Genomic DNA, 20679 nt, shown 5'->3' on the forward strand with positions numbered 1-20679 from the left:
AATAGATTACCAACACAGCATCCAGCCTGCGCTATAACTTCAGCCCCAACTGTCAGGCCTCATTAGTGAGGGAAGTGTAAAAGATAGCCAGCTGCTAGCCCAGGTGACGGTACTCAGCACTGGCCTTTGGCAGTAGTGGCCCACCCTAAAGAGAATATACGGCATCTCTCTCCATGCAGTTCATCTTGTAATCCGCCTTAAAGCTGCTAAGCTTCCGTTGATGGCAAATGAATGGAGACCAATGGCAGGAAAGATGGAGACAGAGAGAGAAGAGGGTGAAAGTTTCATTGAGCAGCAGAGGAAGGAAAGAAAAAGTCCAAAAATGTGGTAGATTCATCTGTGAGGAATGACAGAAGGAAAGGCGTTTGGTTTGGGCCGTCTGGTCAGAACCAGAGGTGACCTAAGCCATTTTCATCCACTGATTGTCCCCCTTTCTCCCTCCTTCTGCCCCTCCCTCCATCTCCATTCACTCTCCTCTCTGTAGCTCTATCTCTCCCGCCCTCTCTCTCCATGTCCGCTTCCAAATGGCAGTCATTATACCGGACATGAAAAGTCATTTTAGTTCCGCCTGGCTTCTTCAAAGCAGCTAGCTATAATTGCAGATTGAGTAGAGAGAGACTGTCGGGGTTACACAGAATTTAAACATTGACTCCTAACCTTGCAGTGATGCAGGAATTTAAATTTGAATTTGAAAAGGGAAAGATGAACGAGTATTAATAAAGAACAAATATTTACACTATGTCAATGTTAATCTGTCCCTATTCCCTGCTTTTCTTTGCACTATATCTCTTGCTTTCCATGTGGGATATCCATACATGTTTAAACATCTCTCTGTGGACATGTGGATGCCAGACTTTGTGAGCGGATTGGAGGCACTGGATCCCATTACAACATGTGTCACTTCAAGAATTATGGCACAAATTGGGGAAACACTTCCAAATTATGAAAAATCCATCCACTATTAAATGCATTCCTCATTCGTGAAATTGCTATGTGGCAATGTCACTGCACTTTTTTAATGGAATTTTCTCCTCTTTGCCAGTTCCAGTGTGAGTCTGGGAAATGCAAATGGACAAAAATATATAAAAAAAAAAAACAAATTTAAGATAAAAGTTAGGTCTTATTTTAGGTTTATTTTATGCAATTAATTTTCTGCAGAGCTGCTGCGGCAACAAACATGGCATGTTTTATCTCTTTGTAGGATTAGTTTCTCCATATTTATACAGTCTTTCACCTCATTGTGTGTGTGTGTGTGCACATATTTGGCATGTGTATACGTCTGTGAGTGTTTGCGAGCTTGCGTGTGTTACAAATTCAGCTGCGAAACAGTTTACAGTCCCTGATGGTCATATATATACGTTGCTCCTTCCCAGTTTACGAGCTAGCCACCAGTCTGATCTGAACACTGCTCCCTTGCACTTAACTCTTGAACCCTTCTATTTGGCACAGCAGGTAGCGTAATTGTTCTTGGAAAGAGCCTATCAGCTAAAGGCTCAATTTTTGACTTCTCGCCGCAAAGACCTTTATCATAACACCCCATTTTTGCCCGGCTCCAGGCTCAAACCGCTGAGTGCCTCTGAACAATAGTGTTTCAGCTAAGTCATTGCCTTTTGATGGAGGATGGGAGGGAGGGGGGTGAGTTAGGGAGGTGGTAGATAGAGAATATAGACTGGAAAATATGTCTTCTGTATGAGACCCTCCCCGCCGTCCACTCCATTGCCCCCCATCCCCTGAAACGCAACCCCCACTAGCTCTCTTGCGAGTAGAAACAAATTCTAAAACTGTCATACTTTAATTGAAATTCCATCACTTGTGTGGCTGCTATTGTGGAATAATTTGATAAAGCTGTGTGACATGAATGCACAGAGCCGCCCGCCACTTCCATTTCTTCCTCCAGCTTTTATTTCCTCATTCCGCCAGTTATTCAAATGAACCTCAGTGGATTCTGCTCTCAGCCTCCCAAAAATTAAGATAAGAGAAAATGAGACAATGGGAAGGGCATAAAAAGAAATAATGTTTTGGGTTGCAACACAATCAGAGTAAAATCCTTAAAAAAAGAATCACCAAGCTACCTCTTTATACCTCTCAACTGCATTCTAGTTGTTACAGTTCCATATTTAAAATCAGGCTTACTACGTTTCACTTGCTGTCTGTACTTTTCTTCTAATTAGTTCAAACTTTCCTAAAGTGCTAGTAGTGACAGGCTGTTAGTTGTGAGTTGAGGGGGGGGATCCAAAATGGAGGTCAAGGGCAGAATTCCAATCCTCTGCCAGTGCTGCTGACCCCTATCCAAATCCATACCAGCGTACTCCCTCCCCCTCTATGTCTTCACAACTGGCTACAGGCGTTTGGCATCCATCATATCTGCTGAAACCCAATCTGCAAGCAGAGGACAGCTGCGGCGGAAAAGCAGTCCTCCCTGTTTCTGACACACTGGTACTCTGCCTGTACGCAAAACCTGGAGGCAAAGCCTCAAAGCGTTCTGCGTTTGTACCCAACGCTAAGTTGAACCATGTTGGAAGTGACACTGTGCACATACAAGTAAATTTCACTGAAGGAGACACATGTAGTGGGATCGGGATGAAAGGATGGGGAAGGCGGGGGACTGTTTTTCACCACACTTTGTTTTGACGAGACACATCTGAGACGGAGAGAAAGAAAGAACGCTATAAGAAAGGACACACGGAGAAAACGAGGGAAACAAAAAGAATAAGAGTGAAAAGGAAAGAAACAAGCTCAGCTATAGCCCTGTGCTCCCTCCACTTCCAAACAATATTTACGCCTCAGCTTTCTACCCTGACGGGTGATGGACAGTAGAGGTGATTTTGCTTTGGCGTGAAAATAGGCTTATTATTATTCCAAACCAGTGGCAACTTGAATATCAATAAAAACTGCTAACGTTCCCCTATGTGTAAAACCAATGCCCCGTAGCGGTGGTTTTTATCAAGCAACCCACCCTTGACGCTAGTTATGCAGTACCAAAGGTTACAGGAGGAAATGCTTGCCAAGTAAATAAGTGAGTGAAGCGATTGAATAGAGGGGAAAAACACAGCGGGACCGGGGCCAAAGTGAACCAAGGGTAAAGTCATGATCACTTCATTATGCTGCGGTGCAGCTCAGTGTTGTGCGAAATCAAACTGCTTTCTCATTTGTCACAATGCATCAAGCTGGCCTCTGTGAAGTAGGTTTGTAGTCGGCTGGAGGCCCCCGGACGCACAGGCACTCACATCGGTTGATTAACATGAGGAGACTAAAGTGCAAAATATACAAAACTCATGCACATATATTCATGTACATTAAACAGCACGACACATGGGCATACACCTCATTACCCTCTCACCTTCTCACCCATACACAGCACCGCTGCCATGATTTTTTCCCCCCAATATGACCTCTACCAGTCAAACTTCCCCTGCATCCGCCAACCACCCATCCTGCCAGCTAGCCAGCCGGCCTGCCAGTCACTGGGTAGTTGTTAAGGGCTGTTGCTGGCACAAAATAAGGTAGAATACACCCACTGGATTACAGAGGGCAGGCAGTGAGGGGAGGGGGGGGGGAGGGGGAGGGGGGGGGGGGGGGTGATTGCTAACAGACCTATTGGCACTCCATCTCCTCCAGTTCCAACACCACGGCGCCTGATAATTGTGGCCTCTATGTTTACGTATCCATTTTTATAATGTAAGTGTTGATTTCTCATTCCACACTCGTAATAGGGGCCCTGGCCTTGGAATTCCTGAAGTACTGCTCACACACAGGCACAGACACACATGTACACACACATACTCACAGATAGAAAACAAACTTTTTTCTCACTCTTTTTTTTTTTTTTTTTGCTACTCTTGAAAATAGACCAGTGACTCAGAGCTACTTGGCTGTGCTAAGACAATGGGACTGTGAGGTGCAGGCACACTTGTTTTAAGAGGGCTAGGCTTTGTGCCGAAGAGGGACTTGGATAAGGACATATACAAAGCTTCCGTAGTCCTTCAAGACGCCTCTGTTACATTAAATGTACTGCTGTCAATGAGCTTATGTCTATGAGCTTAACATTTAGCCCACATGTGTAGTAACACTTGTAAAATCACTTAACCAGGTGAGGGTGCATTGGAAAAATAATACACATAAAAAAGGACATCTGAAAAACACTGTTGACCTCCCTCTAACATTCACTCTTGGAAATATCCCGCTGTTCCTTCCAGACACTGTCAAAAAATGTGGGATATGATTTTAGAATCTGCTTCAGGCACATAAAAAAAGAAGAAAAAAGGTGGATCAGAAGGCACACAAAAATGGCCTAACTCCCTTATAGGCAGTTTCTCAACTATTATATCATTTTTCAATTTAATGGCTTGCATGCCATGAACTGTTTGTATCCTTCACACACACATATACACACACACCAGTGGATGACACAAAAAAGCTTGACTCCTTTCCCCCTTTTATTTCCTTTACACTGTAATACACAATTACCTTTTCAAAACTCACATTAAGCTCTCTCACAAAAAAAGCTCTATTTTATTTTGGATGATTTAAAAAATGGAATTTGAAGATGGCCGCGTCAATACCGCTTTTCCATGACCGAGACACTTTGTTCCCTTCAGCGACTTTAGATAGCAGCACTTAAAAACTGAGCACTACCTTGGTGCATATCCGTTTTGACTTCTCTTTTGAGCGCCGCTGTCGCAACAGCAAAATTGGAAATCGAACGTGTGGTGACAGTGTTAATTGCTCTGTGTCAAAAAATTGGGCAAGTGCTAATTGTTTGAGCCGGGAACTGTAAAACACATAAGACAAGTGGAGGTGCTGCGGTGTGCTCTCCTGGCGCCCTTACTGGCTATAAACTGGGAAATTGCTTGGACAAACATACATGCACACTCATCTGCATGCTTAAACACACTTACTTTACTGGCCTTTTGGACACCTCACTAGCCTACTCCGCCCTCAATGCCTGCATTCTCATTTGGTTCAGACAGCAATGTATGACAACGCATATGGACTTTTTTAAAAGAATACACATGCAACTTGCTTTCATCCAAGAATGCAACATGACACACAATCTCAATTTTCAACAAGCTGATGGATATATAACCAATTATTTTGTGACCTTTTGAAAGCCCATTTATTATTAAAATGATGATGTTAAATTATGAGCTAAAGTTTTACTCAGTAATGGTTGTGGGGGTCTTGTCATGGTACCTAACAACCCTTCTTCACGGCTTGTAGGCCCTCTCCACTGCATTCTCCTCACTGACTGGAGAGAATGAGTCCCCTAGTGGCCCAACTGGCACACTGAGCACAGGTGGTGTGCACAGCTCGACTGGAAATGAAGGTTCACTTTCACCTGATTGACAGAATGCTTGCGTGACTGACTTGATTCTCTGCCTGCCTGTTTGACTGACTGATATTTTGCTTTTTTTAAAAAAAAGAAAATACAAAAAAACCCAACTATGTGAGCTCTTTAAAAAGCACTGACAACTTTCTTTTTTTTTCAAATGTACTCTAAAAATAAGACAGATAAGATGAGGGATCGCTGGAGAGTTTCAGAATGCACTTTGAAATTCTTCACAATCGACTCGCTGGAAAGGCTTCCACAACTTTAAAAGGGTGAACTAAATGAACTGTATGCCACGGATTAAAGTAAGCTTAAAATAACACGTTTGAGCGGGTCGGTTTTGCGATTTTTTTTTTTTTTTTGATGACATAAAAGGGAACAACATAAAATGAAAAAATAAATAGCCAATGAAGAATACACATCAACCGCAAAATATTAAGACTATCCAACATATATTATTATGATATGTGGTGATCATTTCTATAAAAATATAAAGATTTGAACACTGGTCGCTTCTCCAACCCTCCACAAAAACCACACACCATAACAAAAATATTCCACCTGCACATTCACAGATGCAGTTCTACTGTACGTACAGGTACATGTTCAAAACGGAGATTTAACCGGTGAATGAAGCTATTTTGTGTAATTTCTATCGAAGCCGTATTTCATAGTGTAATGTGGCTCTGAAAGCGCTACTGTATCTCTTCAAGGCTGCGCGCGTTCATAATAATAAACTGTGCGTAAAACAATTATTGACACATAAATAAAACGGTCACATCCCTGAATAAACCATCAACTATATAGCTACGTAGCCTATACGCGTTAGGAGGATTAAACAGGTCAAAATGTGTCTTAACGGGTTACAGCTAATGTGTTTGAACCAACTTCATGAGGCTCCTCGCACACCTGAAATCACTGCGGCAGCGACTTCAGTTCCGACTGTCACAATCTCCAAACTCACAGTAATCTTACCTTATCACCATTTTGCGGTCACTTTGAAACTCAGTCTCTCCCTTTTTGTCTTCAACAAAGAGAAGTCGAGAGTTTTTTTTACATCCAGTAATGACAGCCGAGTCCTTAGAAATGAAATAACGTGAGAGGAAGAAAAAAAATCCGTCCTCGGGTTTCTTCTTCTTCCTTTTTTTCCCCCCCTTCTGTTTGCTCTTATTTCGATTCTTTCCTGGAGTTGTCCGGCGGTAACGATGTTCGGGGCGAGAGGACGACAAACACGCACGTGAAGCGTGTGTAATAGGGCTATATTCTCTGGTTTGGATCGTTCTGTGTTGTGCTCGTTAGATCTTCATTGAATTGAACGTGGCGAGACTGTGGTTGTGTTTGGAGAGTGCGGTGTGGCTGGGACACACAGCCCCCTCGCTCTCCCCTTCTCTCTCTCTTTCTCTCTCTCTCTCCTCTCTCTCTCTCTCTCTCTCTCCTTCCTCCCCCCTCTCTTTCTCTCTCTCTCTCTGTGTCTCTCTCTTTGTCTGTCTGTCTGTCTGCCCTCCCTCTCTCTCACTTTGCTGAGACCTGAGCACGGACTGAAACACCAGGCAGAGAAAAACAGGAGACTGACAGACATAGTGAGAGAGAGAGAGAGTGAGAGAAAGAGAGAGAGAGAGAGAGAGAGGTGTGAAGGGGGGTGACGTCAGTCAGCGAAGTCCCACTCTTCCAACTCTCCTGGATCAACACCCCCCCACCCCTAAGTCCACTGCAGGAATGTGTACTTGGACATGGCTATTTTAGAGGAAGATTTGTGATGTGATTTGTGTGTGTGTGTGTGTGTGTACATGTGTGTGTGCCTGTGTGTGTGTTTGAGTCTGACTTGGTAATTATTTTCAGATGGTAAACTGTGAGAATATGACTACATGTGAGAGACCACATAAGTCTATGTGTATGTGTTCTTAGGAAAGTTATTTGACAGCTAAAGCTATGTTATCATGAAAGAACACAGTAGACACATACTGTATCAGTTATGTAACCGACAGCATATTTATAGAACAGCTTTTTTTTAAAAAAATATGAATGAAATGTGTAAGGAATGGTACAAAAAATGCATAAAAAAGGGCGTAAATATGATAATAATTTGTGTGTATGGAGTGTGGTGGATGGAGGAATTCAGATCCTTTACTTAAGTGAGATTAGCAGCACCGTACTGTAAAAATACCTCAATACAAATAAAGGTCCTGCAGTCAACATTTGTAAAATGTAATGTAAAATCCTTGGACAGTGATGTTGACGCATCTCATCTGAGCTCTTTGTATGAGTGCATCTGTTTCATTTTGTGTTATTTGCACTGCACCCTTACCAAACTACATGGGAAAAAGCAACAACAACAACAAAAACTTGCTCATTATAGGTTCTTAAAATCTTAATCTGCAAAGTAACTTGTAACTGTTAAATATATATTGTGGTAAAAAAAAAAAACAACAAAAAAGAAACCCTGAAATGTAAAGTAGTAGAAGTATAAAAGAATATAAAATAGCTATATAACACTGAAGAAATTGAAGTACAAGTACCTCAAAGTTGGACTTTCAAAGTTGTACATTCCACCACTGATGCCTGTGTGGGTGATAGGTCACAACTGGTGTACAGATATGCCTCATGGTTAGGTTAATATCAACACAAACTCCATAAAAAATGCACCCATGTATAGTAAGGTCACTATAAACTCATTACTAAGAGCCGCAGACACACTGTAAGTCCCTGTAGGCATATTATATTGATTTGTTGTCAGGCTGGGCTTCAGTGTGTATGTTCGCGTGTCTGTTGGGGGGCACATCATCTGCCATGTTTTTTTTTTTTATTATTATTTTTTTATCAAAGGCGTGTCTTCTGCATGTAGGGAAACTGCCTTCACTTGCTTCAAGGTCAGCCTGTTGGAGTAAACAAAGTTGAGCAGTAACCTTCATAATCCACGTGTAATGATCACAAGGTTCATGTAATGATTCCAAGATGTGATTAATTCACTTCCACATCACTGAATAGACATAATGTTGCACAACAATGCATAAAGTGCTCCTGATAACACAGTCAAGTGCACGGCCCTCTAATGTAAGGCTACAGAAAAAAAAAAATAACAGTAATGGCCCAGGGTAACAGATGACTATGACCAATTGTGTTTTGAGAAAAGTTGCTTTTGTGGCAGCAACCCAGACCTTCTGATGAACAACCTAGCCCTGCAGACATGAACATCTAGCATCCAACAATAGTACTCTCAGAGAGACAGAGAGACAGACTACTGCAGTCAGCATATCTGTTTTCTTACCTGCACTCAAACATGTCATGTATCTGATTGAGTAACCGTGATGGTGATTTATACCTGCAAATTATACCCGGCTCCATTTTCTAAGGGTAGAATTTGATACAGCCTCGGCATGTAGATTTATAGGCCAAAAGAAAGTGGTGGTTTTGTGACAATGAACAATGGAGAAACTTGATGAAATTACTGTTATGTGAACTATTGCCCTTGACTGCTGGCTATGAGAAAACATTGTGGGAGTGATAGCTAGTTGTGTCTCGAGGCACAATGTACTGTAGATCACAAATGTCTTTCACCAAAGCAATTATTTGGATAATATTCTTATTTATCAGGAGTATAGGCTGACTGTTGAAACATTATGCCATTCCTAATACATCTAAACATCACTTTTTTTTTTTTTAGAGCTAAAATGAGCTAAGGGACAGCATATTTATCCTTTAGCTGAGGCCCACTAACATTATTTAAATCAATACTATTTTCACCTTCTATTCACAACTGTTTGGGGGCTTTTTCTTTTTCATTTGTTTTTAAATCCCACAATCTTTGAATATAATTGGATGACACTAGTTATTAGATTTATAATTCTGCTCTGCATCTAACCTTGTGCTTTCATATTCTTGGCACCAGCTATAATAGTAATACAGCAGCACTTGTTGATAAATGGGGGCAAGGGTAGGATTTATCAAGAACCTGCCTCGCTGGCCTATCATGGCTGAACTTTGTTGCCCAACCGAACAGGGGAGTCTATAAACCAACTGTCCTTCAATAAGAAGGATCCGAGACAGAAAACCTGAGTGCCAGGCTAAGATACAAGTTTGCCTATTAATACTCTTGACAGTTGGAGGGCTATGAAAAAAAAGTCTCACTTGGCAAATGTTTTCTTTGTTGTAGGACAATGACAGTACATTTCTACAGGATTTTATACACTACCTGGGGGCATGTTTTCGTTCATACACGTGTGGGGTCATGCAAAGCGTAGCACTGATTGGCATTTACTATGTAAATACAATGAAAATACGGCTATGAATGTTAAAGGTTATGCGGTATCAATATGCATTTGCTTCGGATGAATAATGTAAGAAAACCTTTTGATGCGTGTGTTTCTCTTTGTACCTTGCTACACAGTCTGTGGGGATTATTCTGACTTTACAAAACTAATTAGCGTCGAATATTTTCATTTATTTTATAAATTACTTTACATTTTCTTCTTTTTTTGTTCTCAATAGTAGTGGGTTGATTTAATGGCTGACAAAGGTTAATTTGAAAGCTATTTAAAAGCTATTTGCTATCAAAGCTATTAATGACAAGTTTACTTAGGTTGGGTTTGCATCTTAAATACATTCAATATCTGACGATGGATATCTTCATATTGTGCCATTTATGATCATGCAAAGCATCAGGATTGGATAGATAGATACTGTAAAATGCTTTCCAGCACTGTACAAGCTTAGTCCGTAACAGCCCCTTTCTAACACTGCTAGAGTTTGTGGAACTATTGTACTTCAGTGATACTTTTTCTCTCAGCAATCTATTCATTAGTGGCCTTGTGGATTATGTGAGTGACTATATAAAGCAAATCAGTTTATAGATTCGTCAGGATTTCTTTTTACAGGGTGCTGTGTTCATCTCAATGGGGATTAAAAAAAATAAATGAAAATAATTCTTTAAGTCACTTTTCTGTTGTGTATCAGCTTTAAAATGTCTGGTTCAGAATCCAGACAGGCAACACAGGTAGAAAATCAATCATCTTGGTCTTTAACTTGCAAGTAAGAGGTTCTAAGTAATGCTTGTCAGACGAATTTACACTAAGGACTAGGCTTAGACTGGATTTTGTTGCTCAATAGGCTGAGGTCAGTTCCATTGTAACACAATCCAATAACTACCGTATCAGTTTAACACTCTAGATTTGGGTGGGCTGACAGCTTAGCTATTTTAGAGGGATTTTTCTCCTCCATGGACAGCATTTAAATTCTGGATAAGTTGTTCTATACTTCTGACCATGGAGCCTATTTATAATTCTGCATCCAAAATGGTCAATTTCACATTTAACGTTAGACAGACAGACGAGAAAATACAATATCTTTCACTGTCAATCTTCCTTTAGCCCGAGGTGCAGGCCTTTTCACCCTTGACAAGTTGCTGGCGCTTTACAAATGACTGTCAGTCAAGTCATTACTCTAGATTCTGTGACCCAAAGACAACACCATGTATAATGCGGCGGAGGAGAGTGACAACTTGTCTGAATCAAAAACAAGGACTGTTGTTTTCAGCTCTCCATGCCCCAGAGTTGATACATTTATAGTCCCCACCTCCCCCACAACCCTGATCAAGTAAACCAGTCATCGTAAAATTAATTTCCCCATCAAGCGAGACTCATGCTCTTTGGGATAACAATCTATCTTAAGCGGATAAATCTAATCCAATGTGTTGAGACGATGGAGATTGACTTGTTTATGGCCGCTGCCCAAGCAGTCAAGAGAGGGGGAAAAGGGTGGGGGGGCTAAGAGCGACAAATGCCAAGGTGATATTCTCCACATCTCCAAGGCACGAAAAATGTAAACCAACACCCAACTCTAGTCCTTGGCTGAGACATCTGATACTCCTTTCCTTCTTAGAATCTGTCAAATATGATGGATGGCTAAGCATACAGTCGTGCTTTCATGAGCAATTAACATTTCGTCGAAATTGGAGGACTTAATAGTTCATTGCAAACAAAAAGAGGACGAAAGATTTATATGTTGTGTTTAAATGATTGTAAAGTTTGCGCGTGGGATTGATTGCCATAATTATGTACATGATAAGGAAGAAGTGGTTAATTTACTGGTCAGATGCCAGGCAGCTGTATACAGAGCCTTGAAGTCTGTGATAACATATATTATGTAGGTCACTTAGTGACCTACATAACTTAAAAATAATGACAGCCGTTTAACTCGTCCCCTAGGGCTCAAGACTCCGTAACACCTTCGGAATCCAAATTATTACATTTCTAAATGATCCCTACAGAGAGATACCTGGACCTAAGAAGGATGTGTAACGATGACAAGAGAAAACTTATGTGATAGTTGTATACTCGCTGCTTCACCATCTCTTTCTTGTAAGAATCATGTGTAGTGTGTCTTCATGTTTTGGTGAGCCAAAGACATTTTTGCACCCTGGTGGACAATAAAGATATATTCCATTCCATTCTATTCTATTCTATTCTATTCTATTCTATTCTATTCTATTCTATTCTATCTTATGTTAATTATACATTTACATAGAATAGTTATAACTATAATTACAGAGACTTTCATCACAATGAGGCAAAACCCTTGACCACTCTATCAAGAGATTCTTGCTCAAAACCTCAGTTATTCTGCATCATCAGAAGTGTGTGGATGTGTATTGATCAGATTTGATTGACAGTGCTTGCAACATAAGCAAACAAGCCCAAAACTGTCATCACATTCTGATTAATTTGTTGCTAAACATTGATTGGTACACCGAAATATGTGACATCACCATTTTCCATGATATCCGCCTTCTTCAGACCAATAAAAAACCCTTTAAATTTCACTACAGCAATGGACCAGTGAATAAATGAAAATAAATAAATAAATGAATAAAATAACCACTAAAGCAATAACTAATAAACATGCAAAACCGTTACAAAACTTATGGAGCCGACTCCACTTTAATTCTTCTGGTGAATTTGACTACATGCCTTTTTAGACTAGTGTGACATTCCCTCAGATTGGAGGAGCTGACTCAAGGCTAACATTACATGTCTGATTGGTAGCTACCAAGTAATGTGGCAAGTACAGGCTTCAGATTGTGCTGTAGGGAGGCCGCATCTATTCCTTGAGTACATCAGCATTTGCAATCAGTAGTCCAGTGTGCAACAATGCATAATATATTGTCCGCCACAGAAAGAGTCACAAGCATATTGCTAAAGAGAGCACGTTGGGCTGCGTTCCTAAGGAGGGTCACTTGAACTTTTACATGACCTGAACAGCTCCGCCTGTCAGGGGTCACACGTTGAAGAGAGAGACGTGCACTTAGTCATCTGTTCTGGAAGTGCTGAGTCATGAGTAGTCAATATCACCTTATTATGATGTCAAGCGGAATCAGATTCGCGATGAGCCTTGCGGATGGGGCCTAGGTTTGATTTAGTTTGGTGTTGGCATGAGGTGCAATGAGCTGCAAAGCAATTAGGTCCATTAAGAGATCAACTGGGATGGTGTGAGCAGCCATGGTGTGCAGCAGCCTGCGCAGCGAGACAAAGAGAGAGATAGAGGTAGCGAGGGAAAAAGCTTTAGACAGATTGAGTCAACTCTTGCCTGACAGAGTCGCTCTGTGGAACCCAGATCGGGACATCAGTCCAGTGAAACACTGCAAATCTCTATCTAAATGTGCGTGTCTAGTGTATGCATGCTTATGTAAGATATTTTTTTTTGTATTTCTGAGTCTGATGTACTGAGTACCAAAGTCAAGAAAGTGGAAACAAGCCTGTTGATGATAGACAAGGGGCAACAGAGGTCCTTTCCCCAGACTCCAACCCCACTAGCACCTCACTACTGATTGTCACTACCACACAAAATCACACCCCTGGCTGTGGAGGGCGCTCCCTATTAAGGGGGAGGATATACATAAGCAACTGTAAACCATGAGCAGCACTCACCGCTCTCCTCCATAAGCGTGAGACATCCATCACCATGGATACTGATGGATGCATTGCTCTCTCCGCTTTTGAGTTATGTTACGTGGTGTTTCCATACAAATGCAAAATATCCTAACACAATGAACATGTGCTCTGCGCGCTCTACGTGTACGTACACTTATTAGACGCCGGCATGGAAATGTTTAGTTGATGAATTAGTCAGTCAACAGAAAATTAATCAACAACAATATTAATAACTGACAAATCGTTCAGTCGTGTGTTAAGGAGAAATGCAGAAGAAGATGAGGATTTTCTCCGTTTTATCAATATGTTTCCATAGCTTCTAGAAAACTATGATATTTTCTCTATTGTGTTATTGACTAACAGATTGATATCAATGAATGATTTATAAATTGAAAATACAGATGAATTGATGATAAAAAAAAAAAAATCATTGCTTGCAGCCCTATTTTTCTCTTTAACTGTTTTGTGGTTTGGGATAGCTTTTGAAAGGGTGAACCCTCTGCACAAATGTACAAAAAGTAGATATGATGTGGGAATAGTGGCTGGACTGTAATTAAGCCTAAGAGGTAAACTGAATAAACAAAACAAACAAAGTTTTGCTGATGTGTTAGGGTCGGCATACTTTTTGTTTCTATCGCCCTCTCACTTTTTTCTTTTTTACAGTTTTTTCAAATAGGTGCCTCTGAACAAAAATCATGCACTGCTGCTTTTTCTGTCTGTTGATCTTATCCCATCTCCCTCCGCTTCCCTTCATTGTCCTTTCATTTATTTAAATCTTCCCTACTCTAAAAGCCTCATACCTTCTCCTGCCGTCATCCCGGCTTCTCATTCATTTGCCCGTTCTCTTCTCTACTCTACACATCCACTCCTGCTCTCTACCTCTCTGACTTTCCTTCCCCCAAACTAATAGTGACACATACCTCATCTCTGTCTGTGTCTCTTTCTGTCACTCCCTCTGTCTCCATCCCTCTCTCGTTCTTTTTTTTTCCCTCTCTCTTTCAGCGGGTGCGGGCTGGCATCGGGCTTTTACGAGAAGCCTCTCACCATAGCCAATTGATCACGGCCATTGTTTGCACTGGGTCCTCCATTTTACAGTTCAGTGTTCATGAAAAGGAGCTTTTGCCACTCCTATCTGTCACCCCCTCCACTGCACCCCCTTCTAAAATATACTCTCTCTCTCTCTCTCTGGCCAGTGATCCCCCACTGACATTTTCACAAGCGCACCTTCATCAATTTCACACCTCCGATGCCCTTCTATGCCAGTGTGGAAGGTAGGAGGAGGAGGTGAATTGATGGGTGAGTGCTGACAAAGCTAGCTTGAATTCAAAGTCAGGGAGTGACAAAGTTCTCCAAGTGTAGGACAGATAGGACACGGAGGGTCATCAATATGTGTGCCATCAAAGTCCACAAAATAAACAACTACATGACATTAACAAAGCTTTCAGATTCAGTAATATCTCTCAAAAGAACAGTTTCATGATGTTGACTGTATTGCAACAGTGTCCAATGTAGTATGCACAATCTCAGCTTACCATTTGCTGCCCCCTGTAGTTTGCATCTTTCTCATTCCTTCCTACAGACATGAATCATGCAATTTATGCTATAAATCCAATAACATAATAAAAAGTGTGATGGGAAAAGCCATCCAGAAGGTAAACGTCCCCTGTGCTCGCTTCCTCCCTTTAGTCTTGGGAAATTAGGCCATTCTATCATCAACCAACTGGTACATGTATGAGCTGCTAAAGTAATTGGCGATAGCGGTGAGATCTCAGCTGAGGCAAAGGTAGCGCATTCACCTCAACAGAGCCTTAAGCTAAATGCTTGAATGGAATAACAGAGAGGAGATGGAGCAGGAGGAGGCAAGTGGTGCAGAAGAGAGTAGCAAGGTGCCTCATTCACTGGCTCAGGGGTTTATGGGATTGCTCCCAGCTGTCACTCTGTGTAGTGAATCCGCAGCTCCGTAATATCTTAATTGTTTCAAATTAAATGCTCGTAAAATGGCAAAGGAAATTCGTTTTTTCTCTCTGGCTAATCCAAAGCAGCCCCTTGACTTACAGCTGGGCCCGCTTTAAGAGAGAGGGGGTTTAAAAGGTGGAATGGGTCCCACATGAGATGGCTATGGATAGGCTGGTGTGGAGTTATCTTTTATAGGTTGTGAAATACCAGCCAATCACTGCGCATATGTGAATCACATGTCTCAGAGCATCCCCTGTTCTTTTTTCTCTTTCCTTTCCCTGTCCATGTTTCCTTTCTCCACATCTCCATCTGCCCCTTCTTTCATTCCTCCTTTACATGTATGCACATGAGTTGTACTTCTGTACGTATGCGCGGAGGATGTGCGCATGCAGAGGCTTATCATAATAAACAGACTAAATATCCTGTGGGGATTCACACATTTACCCCCCCATCTCCCTCCAGCACTTCTTAGATTCAGCTCATTCCACAGCACACATTCAAATCACTCAACCAGCTAAAGCGTCCTGAATGACATCAGCCTTGCTGTCAAACACATGCACGCATATACGCTCATGTATGTATGCATGCATGCACACACATAACACACACACATGTTGGCATACATATAAACACAAGCACATATAAACCTCTTGCCACATCAGTCACCAAGAATAATCAGAGAGTATACTGTGTACTTGTGCATACTATATGTGCAGTTCACACACTAAACATATGCTTTCTGTGTGAACACAGTATGACATGCTTGTCATGGCTTTTCTGAACACAATTCCCAGTCTGAATGGATATCAGAATTCCCCATTAACCCCTGTTAACTTGACATCTTCCCTTCCATTCTTGTGCAAATACAGCTCGAAATGAAGCCCCTAACAGGCAAATCCAGCAGACAATTATGTGTCATTACATCTGCAAAGTGGTTTTGTGGTGGGGGCTGTAGGTGGTGATGACGGTAGGGGCAGTGAAGTCGATTATCGTAAAATGAAACACCAACTGAGAAAGCCTGACACCTCTCCACTTGGAACCAGAGACTGATTGAAAAAAAGAGAGAGAGAGAGAGAGAAAAAAAAAAAAAAACGTAAGTGTCATTATTGCCTTGCAATGCAGGGAGTAGCTTTCACTCTGCTCAGCGGATGGTGATACAGAAGTACGGTGGTAGAAGTTAAACTGACAAGTGCTTGAAAAGTTTCTGACACAGCTGCTGTTAATACTGCAGTTAGCAACTTTTGACAAGAGCTATGTGTCTTTGTGAACCTGTGCTTTCTCAGTGAAGTCCTGTGCTGTCCTTTTGCATAAACAATGCTATAATGAGAAAGTTAGCAACTAGCTGGTGAAGACAGCTGAGCGTCTACTGAGCTAAAGATGCAGATTGTCGGGAGTTGGTGGAACTACTAATTAGTTTCACTTAGACATTACATCTGTTGCAACGCTTTTCCTTATGCACCGATGTTTATCTGTTTATTCCCTGTTAAATAAACAAAACAGAGCTAACGAGGGTGAAAATTAGCATTACATCTGTCAGATGGCCAGAAACACGACTCCAAATGAATGCTGATGTTGCTCAGTGTCTGCTTGAAGCGGCGGAATGTTTGCTAACAAGAAACTTTCTAAGGTGTTAATATGTCAGGTGTTGTGTTTTCAGCTTGTTCTGATGCCCCCAGGTGGTCAAAAACAACAACAACAACAACAAAACTAAGTAATGGTAACTGTTGCTTTAATTGACACAAAAGCATGAATTTGAGTTTCTGCCTCTTGCCTTCACTGGAATCTGACCTTGGCATTTTTACATTTTTTTTAGCAATGTCATCTAAGCTAATCAATGAGAGGAAAAATGCCTGAAAATGAAAGAGAACAAACATGGCATGAAATCAAGATTATTCATTGTGGAATGAACAGATTGTGACAGAAGTAAGTAGTAATGTTGAGAATTTTTGACATTTATTTAGGTATGTTATCTTGAAGTTTGACAAAGTGCGTTGAGTCCAAACTGGTGATGGCACAATATTTTTTGGATAATATGTGAATCCCTCAGTCCTTCACTGAATCCATATTTCTTTTCTGCCCTACTCTAAGTTAAGATCCATCTTCCACTTCTTACCGTCTATTTCGCCTGCCTGTGTGCTGCGTTGTTTTTAATGTACTGCAGAGTATTCTCCATCCTCTCTGATGCTTCACATCCCATCTCACCCCTCTAATCTCTACTCCTGGTTCTTTCATTTTTATCTCTCTCCGCTCCTCCCCTACCCTCTTCTTCCCTTCTCATTCTGTTTTTCAAGCGTCCTCTTTCCCTTTTCTCTCCCCTCTCATGTGTCTCTCATCACCTCCACTCCTCCCATCCTTTTGGTTTCTTTTTTTTTTCTTCAGCTACAAAACACTAACTTCTCCCTCTCTTCTTTGCTCCCTCGTGCTGTAAAAGACTCTCCCATCCTTTTTCTCACATTTTCTGTTTTTCTCTGTGTCTCTCCTTTTACCGTTGTTATTACCTTCCCTGTCCTCTCTGTCTGATTATCTTGTTACCGCTGCTCCAGCAGCAAATTCTCTTGACCCAATCCCTTTTTTTTTCATCCTTGCATCTTTCCCTTCAACATCTCCCTTGTGTCACTTTGACTCTTATCTTTGCATGACTTCCCTTGCCTTTCTTTTTCCTCTCCTTTAACTTATCCTCCATTAGTTTTTTCTATGCATTATACCAGAATATGCCCTATCACTGGCAGTCTCACACTCACTGTCTCACTCTCTCTTCTCCTCCTCTCCCTCTGCCATGTTTGTGGCCTTTCGCTCTGTGCACATCTAATGGCTGGGGTGTAATCCACTGGCTAATCTGCTGACAGCCTGTGTGACAAGGCATTAGCTTTGTGTCACTGCCTACCATGCTGCTTCTCAGCGTGTGTGTGTCAGAGAGAGAGAGGGAGAGTCAGAAAACGAGAGTCTATGAATGTTACAATGTCCGTATGCATATGAAATATGTTGGTAAAACTTTGCGTGTATGCTAGCTTGTGTGATAGGGTGTAAGTAATAGCTCATGTGTGCTTGCTGTTCTATTGCAACCGAATGCCCAAGCGTAAAATTGATACTGTAGCCCCTCAGTTTTGCATGACCTTTCACCTCTCCGTTTTTTTTCACCATTTACATCCACTGCTTCTCTTTTTTTTCTCCTTTATGGGTGATAGCAGTTTTAATAAGACGCCAGGTCAGAGTGCTGGTGGATGCAACATGAGGCAGACTGGGCAGAACGGGCCAAAATAGCCTTGTCAGGGTGCCTCGCTGCTCTGTCAGGCATCCAGCCATGTCAAATAGGACTCAGTTTGTAACCAAATATTGGATTTTCTATTATTTCCTCTATAATAGTCTGGGAAGTATTGTATTTCTTTCAGAAGGAGGTTTTTATTACATTGGCTGATGTTCACAGAGCTGCAAGTAGCTGTGATTTCCATTATTGATGAATCTGTTGATTATTTTTTTGATCATTCAGTTAAATGTTTCATCTATACAGTGTCTTAAAATAGCGAAAAACAGCCATCACAGTTTCTCAGAGCTCAAGATGATCCTTAGAAAATTTGTTTGGTTTGAGTCAGTCCACAGCGTAAGATATTCAATTTATAATGATTAACAGAGAAAAGTAGAAAATCTTCACATTTAAAAAGTTGGAACCAGCAAATGTTTAGCATTTGTTGCTTTTTTAATGACTTAATTGATCAATTATCTAAATTGGTTATGATCTAATAATCACTGAAGTAGCACTTCATACTGTCTTTGATTGAGTGGGTGAGCGTGCTTATGCATGCAGGTATGATCCTGTATGGACGTGTGCATGTCCTCTGCCTTACATATGCTGCGCGAAAAATATTCTTCCTCATCTGAATCACCAGCTCCACTACACCAACAGAACTCACTTTGCACTCGCCCGCATTTCTCTCTCTTTAGCTTCTGTTTCTTTCTTTAGTGGTCCCCTCCCGTCTCCACCTGAGTGATCCTGTTATCACAGCTGACCCCTCGCTAGATCTGTCGACAGCCAAAGAGATTACACCGAAGGCTGCGGAACACATTGGGCTCCCCCGTTTGAAGTGGTGGGAGGGAGAGATTGCCTGATCCCCTGATCCCCGAGGCTTTGGGGATTCAAGAAGGTCCCGTTGGGAATGAGGTAGGGTAAGGTGGGGGGGGGGTGGGGGTGCTATAGTCAACTTTAAGTCTACTTCTAATCACTGGGCTTTTCAGGAGGGATAAGGGAAAGGAGAATGGGAGCTTGGTTTGGAATGGAATTAGGCCCTGATGGAGCTGGGGATAAGGTTGTTGGTCTTTGATTTGATAACACAGTTTGCTTGAAAGCTTGTGAAAAGCATGTTTGATTGAATCGACACTGCACATGGAACATGCCATACAGCTTGGGCGAATTACAATGCTAATAATAACAGACATAATACTTCAGTAGTCCCCACTGGGAATTTTTCTTTCACCTGCTGCACCCCTCTGGGTCAGCTCCAGCTATAGAGCAGCTTGTAGATTCACTGACTTGCACAACTGTTCTTTGAACCCATGTCAACGACAGGCATGTGTCATGCATAGCGTAACCTCACTTTGCATAGTTGCTAGTAATTTATACTATATTAGTTGTATTGGCACGGTGTTACCCATGCCTTTTGCACTGAACATTTTCCAGCTAATGAATCATAATCCCAGGGGAACTGTGATTCATTTCATTCATGCTAATTTCGGGGTATTCCTTGATCCAGCACTCAAACTCCCATTTTTGACTGTTGCCGCATGGGGGATACTTCTGCCATTCGAGTGAGAACACAGCACAATTATCATTGATTCATGCACCATAAAAGCAGAACACAGAGAGACAGACTCTTATGAAACGTGGCTTGCCAAAATACTGTCAGAGACTGAGGTTTGATGGCTCACTCGTCCGTGGCCTCCGCATCATGTTGTCTTCACCAGCTGTTGTTTGACAGAAAGGGATTCTTCCCGCAGTGTGCAAAGACACAGCTATCAACTTAAGAGGCTTGACAGCAACGCACTATGGGGCCGTTTTTCTACTGTATTATAATAGGTATTACTGGTGGAGCATCTGCAAATGGCGGAAGACAAAACAACAGCCACAAATTATAAAAAAAAAAAGAAAATCTCTGAAAGTAGTGCGGAACCCTGGTGATCTCTTTCTCTGTAATATATCATAGCATTTCTTCATAGTTAGACTGTAAAAAGTTGCCGTACTGCTCTCTTTATTCATTTATAAATACACCACAGACAGTTTTTGCAGCATTTCAACATTTTATAGTAACTTTATGTCATATTATTGAGTGATTGCAGTGGAGCTTGGACCTGGAAACGTGCAACAGCCAATACAGTCCCTGGGAAGCAGTGAAAGAAACTGGCTTTTATTGATCTGTCCTAATTACAGGAGTCAATAAAATTTATGGCTTTCAGGCTTGCCAGACTCCACTTATATGGCAT

General features: G+C 41.5%; 1 protein-coding gene across 13 annotated transcripts in view; it reads right to left on the reverse strand.

Annotated features, from left to right (window-relative positions):
• LOC137174637 (receptor-type tyrosine-protein phosphatase delta-like) overlaps positions 1-20679 on the reverse strand; it is a 369722-nt gene that overhangs the window by 131206 nt on the left and 217837 nt on the right. For 2 of the 13 annotated variants that reach the window (XM_067580062.1, XM_067580063.1), the window contains exon 1: positions 6305-6848. The exons of 9 other annotated variants lie outside the window; for them this stretch is intronic. The gene's annotated coding sequence lies outside the window, so the exon portion shown is untranslated. Of the gene's footprint in view, positions 1-6304; positions 6850-20679 lie in introns of those variants that run through there. 2 more of the 13 variants (XM_067580051.1, XM_067580064.1) reach the window with 2 other exon arrangements.

This window comes from Thunnus thynnus, chromosome 22 (genome assembly GCF_963924715.1).
Source record: "Thunnus thynnus chromosome 22, fThuThy2.1, whole genome shotgun sequence".
NCBI lineage: Eukaryota > Metazoa > Chordata > Actinopteri > Scombriformes > Scombridae > Thunnus > Thunnus thynnus.